This window comes from Alosa alosa, chromosome 15, assembly GCF_017589495.1.
Source record: "Alosa alosa isolate M-15738 ecotype Scorff River chromosome 15, AALO_Geno_1.1, whole genome shotgun sequence".
NCBI lineage: Eukaryota > Metazoa > Chordata > Actinopteri > Clupeiformes > Clupeidae > Alosa > Alosa alosa.
Window position 1 is genome coordinate 120,871 of NC_063203.1, and position 9,646 is coordinate 130,516.

Sequence of the window (9,646 nt, forward strand, 5' to 3'; positions counted from 1 at the left end):
ATGATTATGACATCACAATATGGCCGTTAAGCAATTAGAATCCTATGGCAGGTGTTCGGGCCACCTGGATCAACTGCCAGTCTCAGGCTTTGAGCATACATACTGGCCCTATTAAGACTACACATCCTGTTCAACTGCTTCCTCTGCCAAAAACTGTTTCAAAATAAAAGTCCTCACTATAATATTTTACTGTTAAAACAATTTAACCCTTTAAACTACTGAACTTTTTAACTGTTCAGCCATTGTAACTGTTACTTGTCATCAACTATGACTCCTACCCACTGTAGCTAGTTAGCTAAGTCACATGGTTAGCATAGTTAGCATGTTAGCATGTTAGTTAGCATTTTTAGCAAAACTGCTTAAAATGATTAGCTAAGTTACATGGTTAGCATAGTTAGCATGCTAGCATGTTAGCACGCTCGTTAGCATTTTTAGCAAAACTGCTTAAAATGATTAGCTAAGTCAGCTAAGTAACATGGTTAGCATAGTTAGCATGTTAGTTAGCATAGTTAGTTAATCATTTTTAGTAGTTATGCTAAGTTAGCTAAGTAATATGGTTAGCATAGTTAACATGTTAACATGTTAGTTAGCATTTTTAGCAAAACTGCTTAGCTAAGTTAGCTAAGTCACATGGTTAGCATAGTTAGCATGTTAGCATGCTAGTTAGCATTTTTAGCAAAACTGCTAAAAATGATTAGCTATGTTAGCTAAGTAACATGGTTAACATAGTTAGCATGCTAGTTAGCATTTTTAGCAAAACTGCTAAAAATTATTAGCTATGTTAGCTAAGTAATATGGTTAGCATAGTTAGCATGCTAACATGCTAATTAGCATTTTTAACAAAACTGCTAAAAATGATTAGCTAATTTAGCTAAGTAACGTGGTTAACATAGTTAGCATGCTAGCATGTTAGCATGCTAGTTAGCATAGTAACTTGGTTAACATTATTATCTTTGTTAACATAGTTAGCATAACTGCTAGCAAACATTAGAGCCATTCCAACTGTCAGTTATCGTCAACTATCCACCTAAATAATTTAACCATTTAAACTATCCACCTATTTAACTGTTCAGTCATTCCAACTATATTAAACCTCATCTACTTAGCAACCAATATAGTTTGTTTTTACTCTGTATGATATTTTACATCATATTTTTGCATTTTCATGCACTGTATTTCCTTCAGGAAATGCTTTTCTAGTTCTTATTATTCTTCTTCTTCTAACGCACTTAATGCAGCTTCAACCGTTTAACGTAGAAACTTCATTCAAACTATGTTACGTAGGTCTTACTTAGGACATGGGTGCTATGTATTTTTCAGCTTTGTAACTTTTATACTTTTTAAACTATTAATTAAAAACTATCAAAATTTCCCCATTGACCTAACATTATGATTATGACATCACAATACGGCCGTTAAGCAATTAGAATCCTATGGCAGGTGTTCGGTGTTCGTAAGTTAGCTAAGTCACGTGGTTAGCATAGTTAGCATGCTAGCATGTTAGCATGCTAGTTAGCATTTTTAGCAAAACTGCTAAAAATGATTAGCTAAGTAACGTGGTTATCATAGTTAGCATGTTAGCATGCTAGTTAGCATTTTAAACAAAACTCTTAAAAATGATTAGCTAAGTTAGCTAAGTAACATGGCTAGCATAGTTAGCATGCTAGCATGCTAGTTAGCATTTTAAGCAAAACTGCTTAAAATGATTAGCTAAGTCACATGGTTAGCATAGTTAGCATGTTAGCATGCTAGTTAGCATTTTTAGCAAAACTGCTTAAATGATTAGCTAAGTCAGCTAAGTAACATGGTTAGCATAGTTAGCATGTTAGTTACCATAGTTAGCATAACTGCTAAAAATGATTAACTAAGTTAGCTAAGTAACATGGTTAGCATAGTTAGCGTGTTAGCATGTTAGTTAGCATAACTGCTAAAAATAATTAGCTAAGTCACATGGTTAGCATACTTAGCATTTTAACATTGTTAGCATGCTAGTTAGCATAGTAACTTGGTTAACATTATTATCTTTGTTAACATAGTTAGCATAACTGCTAGCAAACATTAGAGCCATTCCAAGTGTCAGTTATCGTCAACTATCTACCTAAATAATTTAACCATTTAAACTATCCATTTGGATATAAGAGATCCAAAATGGCAGCGCACTGAACACTGACGCTTGTAAACAGAAATACAAAACTTTATTTTTTTTCTACTAAAAACAACCACTACCTCTCTACAACTCTCATCAAAAACCGGATTATATTCTCCACCTTTTCCAAGCGGCAACCTCTTCATTCTGGGCGTTATGTCATCTGAACCCAGCAAAAGCGCTTTTCGTGACTACTCAACAGAGACTGAACCAGAATCACCTACGCTTGCGCTACTTCTACATCCATCGAGGTCAGTTTACTACAATCCATAAACAACAAACTTGCAATACTGGAACATCTGCGCAGATATTAAGGATTTAAAAGCCAGCCTCGAATTTTCCCAATCACAGATCGACACACTCGCATTAGAAAACCGTGAACTCAAAGGAAATATTACAAACTTATCCGACCATGTTAATCAACTCACCAGCGAAAATCGGATCATGAAAGAAACAATCCTAGACCTCCAGTGCGCGGCATGCGCGATAACCTCATTTTTTCGAATTCCCCTGTCAACTTCTAAAGATACACCCGACGCGACCCAGAGAAAGCAGTTAAAGAATTCTTGCAGTCATCTCTCAAACTACCGCCAGAAACAGTTGACAAGATTACCTTCCACCGTGTACACCCGTCTCACTTCCAAAGACAATAAAAACCTCCTCAATTATCGCCAAGTTCGAACACTTCAAACACAAAGAACTCATCAAAAGCAAAGGGAAAGAACTGAAAGGCACTTCATTGGGACTAAGCGACCAATTCCCACAAGTAATACAGGAAAGAAGAAGAGCCCTCTTGCCCATAATGAAACAACTCAGGCAAGAGGGCAAGCGAGCAGCATTGTCAGTCGATAAACTGTATGTCAATGGAACTCTGTATCGCTTAACCCCAATATCACCACCTGGCTATAGCACATCATACATCATGCCAACATACATCTTGATTATAACATTGTCACCCTCAACTCTCTCTAACCCACTGCCTACTGATGCTTGGATCACCTCTCTCTTCTCTCTTCTTATGTTTCATTCCTTTTGCTCCCCTACCCACCCATTCTCTTTTGCTCTCTCAATGTTTAATGTTATTCATGGTGTTTTGTCTATACATGTTTGCTTGTGTGTCCTGTCTTTTTTGTTTATTATGTCTATAGGCTAAAGTCAAATTATGATCTGTATGTTTTCAATGCTAAACAGGAAATGTTCATGCTGTCACCACTCCAGAACCAAATTCCTACCTCTTTAGGCTCTATATTCTTCTCAGCCCCTACCCTTTACATCTCATTCGCACACCACATTACACACCTATTCCTCACCCCCCTTCCCCTCTCCTATCTAACTGACACCTGCACACACTCTCACACACACAATACCTACCTTATCAAACATTTTCATAACTGTACAATCACAACATGGTAACACTTACATTCCTGACCTGGAACATCCGTGGGATTGGATCTCAGGCAAAGAGGCTGAAAATCTTAAATCATTTGGATAGTTTAAAAGCTGACATATGTCTCCTACAAGAAACTCATCTCTCAGAATTAGACTACACCGCATCAAATCAAGACAATTCAATCACATTTTCTCATCTCATTACAATACAAAACAAAGGGAGTTTGCATTCTGATTAACAAAAGAATCTCATTCATCCATAGCGCCACCATCACAGACCCAGAAGGGCGTTTTGTCATCATAAACATCTCAATTCACAATACCCTGTAACAATTGTTAATGTTTATGGCCCTAATACAGACAACCCAGTTTTCTTTCAGAACCTCTTCACCTCCATCTCAACTCTATCGGGCTGTCCCATCATAATTGCAGGCGACTTTAATACAGTGTTAGACCCCACATTTGACAGATCTGATCACTCTAAAAGCAAGCGAATCTGGCAATCCACAAAAACAATAAAACAGTTCATGGCGATTCTGGCCTTGGCGATTGTTGGCGGCTTCAGCACCCAGACTCCAAATGCTACTCTTTTTTCTCTCCGGTCCACCACTCCTATTCCCGTATTGATTATTTTCTAACCAGCAACTCTATAATGAAAAATATCTCTGATTCAACTATTCATCCCATAGTCATTAGCGATCATGCCCCAGTTACAATTAAATGGAACATAACGAACCAACAGCGACCAATTAGCAAATGGCGTTTTAATACATCCCTCTTACAAGACCCAAATTTCATCAGTTTTGTTGGGAGAGAGTGGGCATTCTTTCTAGAAATGAACGGCTCCCCTGAATCATCTCCTTCCCTTCTGTGGGAAACAGGAAAAGCAGTACTCAGAGGAAGAATCATCTCATATTCAGTATACAAAAAAAAGAAGGAAAAAGAACAGGAAGTAGAACTCAACAATAAAATTAAACAGTTAGAAGAAACCAATGCAAGCAACCCAACTGAAGAAACACAGGCAAAACTTAGGAAACATAAATTCAAACTCAATGAAATACTCAATAAACACACTCAATTTATGATTCACCGTCTAAGGCAGGAAAACTTCCACCATAGCAATAAATCAGGTAAATACTTAGCAAATCAAATCCAAGCGTAACAAAGAAAAATCAACAATCCGGTCATAAAGAACTCAGCAGGGAAGCTAACCAGCTCACCTGAAGAAATAAATCATGTTTTTTACCAGTTTTACAATAAACTATATTCTTCAGAAATAAACCCCAACCAGGAATTCATAGACTCTTTCCTAAACAGCATCGAATTACCACAACTCAATGAGACCGAAATAAAAAACCTAGAATCACCTATAACTCACCAAGAACTGTTTGATGCTCTGAAACAGATGCCCGATAATAAAGCACCAGGTCGGATGGCTTTCCTGCTGAGTTCTACAAACAATTTTGGACCATCTTAGCTCCACTTTTCATCAGAATGATTAATGAATCAAAACAGAAAGGGCGTCTTCCAACTAGTTCTACCACAGCCTCAATTTCACTGCTCCTCAAGCCCAATAAGGACCCAACATTGCCATCCAGCTACCGACCAATTTCTCTCCTCAATGTGGACAATAAGATGTCGCAAAAATGCTAGCACACAGATTAGCAGAGGTCACCCCATCCATTATCCACCCAGACCAAACAGGCTTCATTAAAGGTAGAATTTCATCCACCAACACCCCGCAGACTGTTAAATATAATGTATCACTCTACAAATTTTCAAGATAATACCATCATAGCAACTCTGGGCCTTGAAAAAGCTTTTGATAGGGTGAACTGGAATTTCCTGTTTTTCCACATTAGGGAGGTTTGGCTTCAGGGGGAGTCGTTCATTAACTGGATTAAACTTCTATATACCTCTCCTTCAGCCACAGTAATCACCAATGGACTAACATCACAAAGTTTCACTCTTCACGGGGAACTAGACAGGGGTGCCCACTCTCCCCTCACTATTTACAATCTTCATTGAACCCTAGCAGCTGCCATCCGTCAGAACCCCCTCATCAAAGGTGTCCAGACTCCATATATGCATCACAAAATCAGCCTTTATGCTGACGACATTCTTCTCTTTCTTCAAGACCCCACAACATCAGTAGAAGAAACCATCAAACTCATTGACACATTCTCTAAAATTTCTGAATACTCAATCAATTGGAATAAATCTGCAGTTCTCCCATTACATCCCAACAGCTGGGATGTGACAGTAACTCTTCACCTATCCCACTCTGCACTAACTATATCACTTACTTAGGGATAAAAGTCTCCCCAGGCTGTCAGACTTATTTAGCCTAAATTATTCCCCTCTACTCACTTCAATAGATGATGACCTTCAAGCTGGAAGAACCTCCCATTATCCATCATGGGCAGAATCTCAGTAATCAAAATGACAATACTGCCCAAAATAAACTATCTATTCTCTATGATTCCAACCCAGCCCACCACCCTCTGGTTTAAGTCTCTCGATTCATTAATCACTAAATTCTACTGGAAAGATAAGACCCCAAGGATCAAACTCGCCACTCTCCAAAAACCAAAAGCAATGGGAGGACTAGAGGCCCCACACTTCCAGCACTATGCCCTGGCCAACCAGCTCCACTTCATCCACAAATGGCTACACCCCACCCCCTCAGACAACACCTGGTTAGACCTAGAACAAACAATCTGTAAAGAAATTAAAATCTCAGATCTCCCTTTCTGCAGTCAGTCGGTCAAAAAAAACATCCATCCTTCAAAGCCCCAACAATTTCAGCTACTCTGACAGCCTGGTGGAGATTCTACCACATCACTGATTCACCTATAGCACCATCAATTCGCACCCGATTTGGAATAACCCAGATTTCACCGTCAATAAAAAACACTTAACTTTCACACATGGATGGGAAAGGGCATCACTCACCTTCAACACATTCTTCAAGACAATAATCTGGCCTCATTTTCCTGTTTGGTCCAGAAGCCGCGGCATCGAGAGTAAACACTTCTTACAATACCTGCAAATTAAATCATCTATCCTAGGAAAAATTAACATCCAGACAGCTAACCTTGACATTCCCCCACCAATCTCAGAGCTGCTTAATATTCCCTCTCCCAAAAAAATACTCTCCCAAATTTACAAAATTATATCTTGTTCAGAAAAAACAATTGGCCTGCCATATCACAAATGGGAATCAGACTTATCAATTACTCCCGGTGCCGACTTCTGGACCAAAATGTGCAAAAACATCTACCTCATGACAAAGAATAGTAATCTACAACTAATACAATACAAGGTTCTTCACAGATTCCACTTCACTGCACATAAATTGGCAAAAATGGGGTTTGGCTCGGATCTTTGCACTCACTGCACACAAAATAACCCAGATACATACATTCATGCGGTTTGGCATTGCACTCCAATCAACCACTTCTGGGTGAGTGTCACAAAATCTCTCTCTTCCATCTTTGGCTGTCACATCCCAGCATCCCCTTCCTTATGCATACTTGGTGATACATCCACAGTCAATTTAAGCAACTCCGGCAATAAAACACTACTGGTAGCTGACTATCGCCAAAGAAAACAATCCTCATGAACTGGAAATCTAGAAAAAAGCTCACATCACTCATTGGAAAAACTTGTTAACAGACTATATATCATTAGAAAACCTATCAACTACAAACTTAATCAATACTCAGGATACAACCTCTCCTTGGTACCCCTTTATCACCTACTTACAGTCCTGACCCTCTTTGCCTGAGTTCCATCTCCACACGATCATAACACACTTCATCAACAGATACACATATCATGAACACTAGGCAGGGGAGGGTAGCTGGAACTATTATTATTATTATTATTATTATTAGTAGTAGTAGTAGTAATATAAATAGCATCCCCTTCTTTCCCTCCCCCTTTTATTTACATTCTCTGATAACTTTACTAATTTCACTCTTTCTCTCTGCCTCTCCCATCGTTATTCTGCCGGGGCCCCATTGGATGGCTTGGGAGACTCTGTCCTGGTGGGTAAGCTGTGTGGTTTTGGCATTGGTTGGGTCCTGTGGGTTATCTATTGGCCCTGGGCCCCGGTGCACACCCTCCTCATACGGCTCATGCACACGCCTTGTCCTGGAAGCACACAGCACGCTTTACTCTCTTTTAATCGCACTACATGTTAGGTGACATACATAAACAAAAACTACAAAACAGGCTAGGGTAAGAGTGGAGTGCAGGTAGATGCCTCATCAGGTGTCTATCTGCATGCCTCACTTATTTTAATGCACACATTGTTGAGGCATACATCTTACACAGGGTAAGTGTGGTGTGCATGGGGAAATCCTGACAGATATTCACCATGCATGCCCACTTCTTTAATGCTACATTCTAGATAGACCCCTCAACCTAGCCATTCACATACTGTACATATTTAGGTCAAGAGTGGCGTGTTGGGTGAAGGTCTGGGGGTGAGGTGTGGTTGGTCGTGGTAGTGGGGATGTGTGCATATGCTGGGGGCCTGGGGGCGATGGGGTGGCACGCAGGTCCTCCCCTCTGTCAGCTTCGTCGCGAGTATAACTGCAGGGGCTGGGTGGAACTGTGGCCATTAATGGGTGCCCAGGTTGGCAATCAGTCAGGCAATCAACCAGGCAATCAGTTATTCCTATTATTATACTTATCATTAATAGAATAATTACAACTCCTCTCCTGAAACCCTCCCTCTCTCCCTCTCTATGTTCCAGCTTCTCTCCTCCTGGCCCAACAGCAAACCAGCCTTATACATATGCACACACACACACACACACACACACACATACATCCTCACATACTCACTACCCCTCACCCCCATCCCCACCCCCATCCCAACACCACCTCATTCACACTCTTAGAGCTACCATCCGCACCCCCATCCCCCTTCTTTTCATTCCGGTCATCAATTTCATCCCTGATAATCATATCTGTAATCATCCTGGGACATAAATCATCCTTAGCCTTTCTGTTATTAATGTTATGTTGTGTTATGTTTGTGGAAGCCAAGTCAATGTGATGTCTTGTTAAGTTACAGTATGTGTTTATGTAATGTACGTCTGTTTGTCGTATGTAGTATTCATGTGCATGTCGTAGTGTTGCATTTTCTGTAATGTCAATGATGTTTGCAAATAAAAAAAAAAAAAAAAAAATAAATAAAATAAAATTAAAAAAAAAAAAAAAAAAAAAAACTATCCACTTATTTAACCGTTCAATCATTCCAACTATATTAAACCTTATCTACCAAGTAAATCATTTACCTATATAAACTATCCACCTATTTAACTGTTCAGTCATGCCAACTATATTAAACCTCATCTACCTAGCAACCAACATAGTTTGTTTTTACTCTGTATGATATTTGACATCATATTTTTTGCATTTTCATGCACTGTATTTCCTTCAGGAAATGCTTTTCTAGTTACAGTGCATGAAAATGCACTGTACTGTTCTTCCTAGGCTTCTTCTTCTTCTTCTTCTTCTAAGCGTTTAATGCAGCTTCAACCGTTTAGCATTAGAAACTTCATTCAAACTATGTTACGTAGGTCTTACTTAGGACATGGGTGCTATGTATTTTTCAGCTTTGTAACTTTTTATACTTTTAAACTATTAATTAAAAACTGTTCGAAATTTCCCCATAGACTTAACATGGGCTGATGACATCACAATAGAGCCGTTAAGCAATTAGAATCCCTATGGCAGGTGTTGGGCCACCTGTCCCAACTGCCATTCTCAGGCTTTAAGCATACAAACTGGCCCTATTAAGACTACACACCCTATTCAACTGCTTCCTCTGCCAAAAACTGTTTCAGAATAAAAGTCCTCACTACAATATTTCACTGTTAAACAATTTAACCCTTTAAACTACTGAACCTTTTAACTGTTCAGCCATTGTAACTGTTACTTGTCATCAACTATGACTCCTACCCACTGGAGCTAGTTAGCTAAGTTAGCTAAGTCACATGGTTAGCATAGTTAGCATGCTACCATGCTAGTTACCATTTTTAGCAAAACTGCTTAAAATGATTAGCTAAGTTAGCTAAGTCACATGGTTAGCAT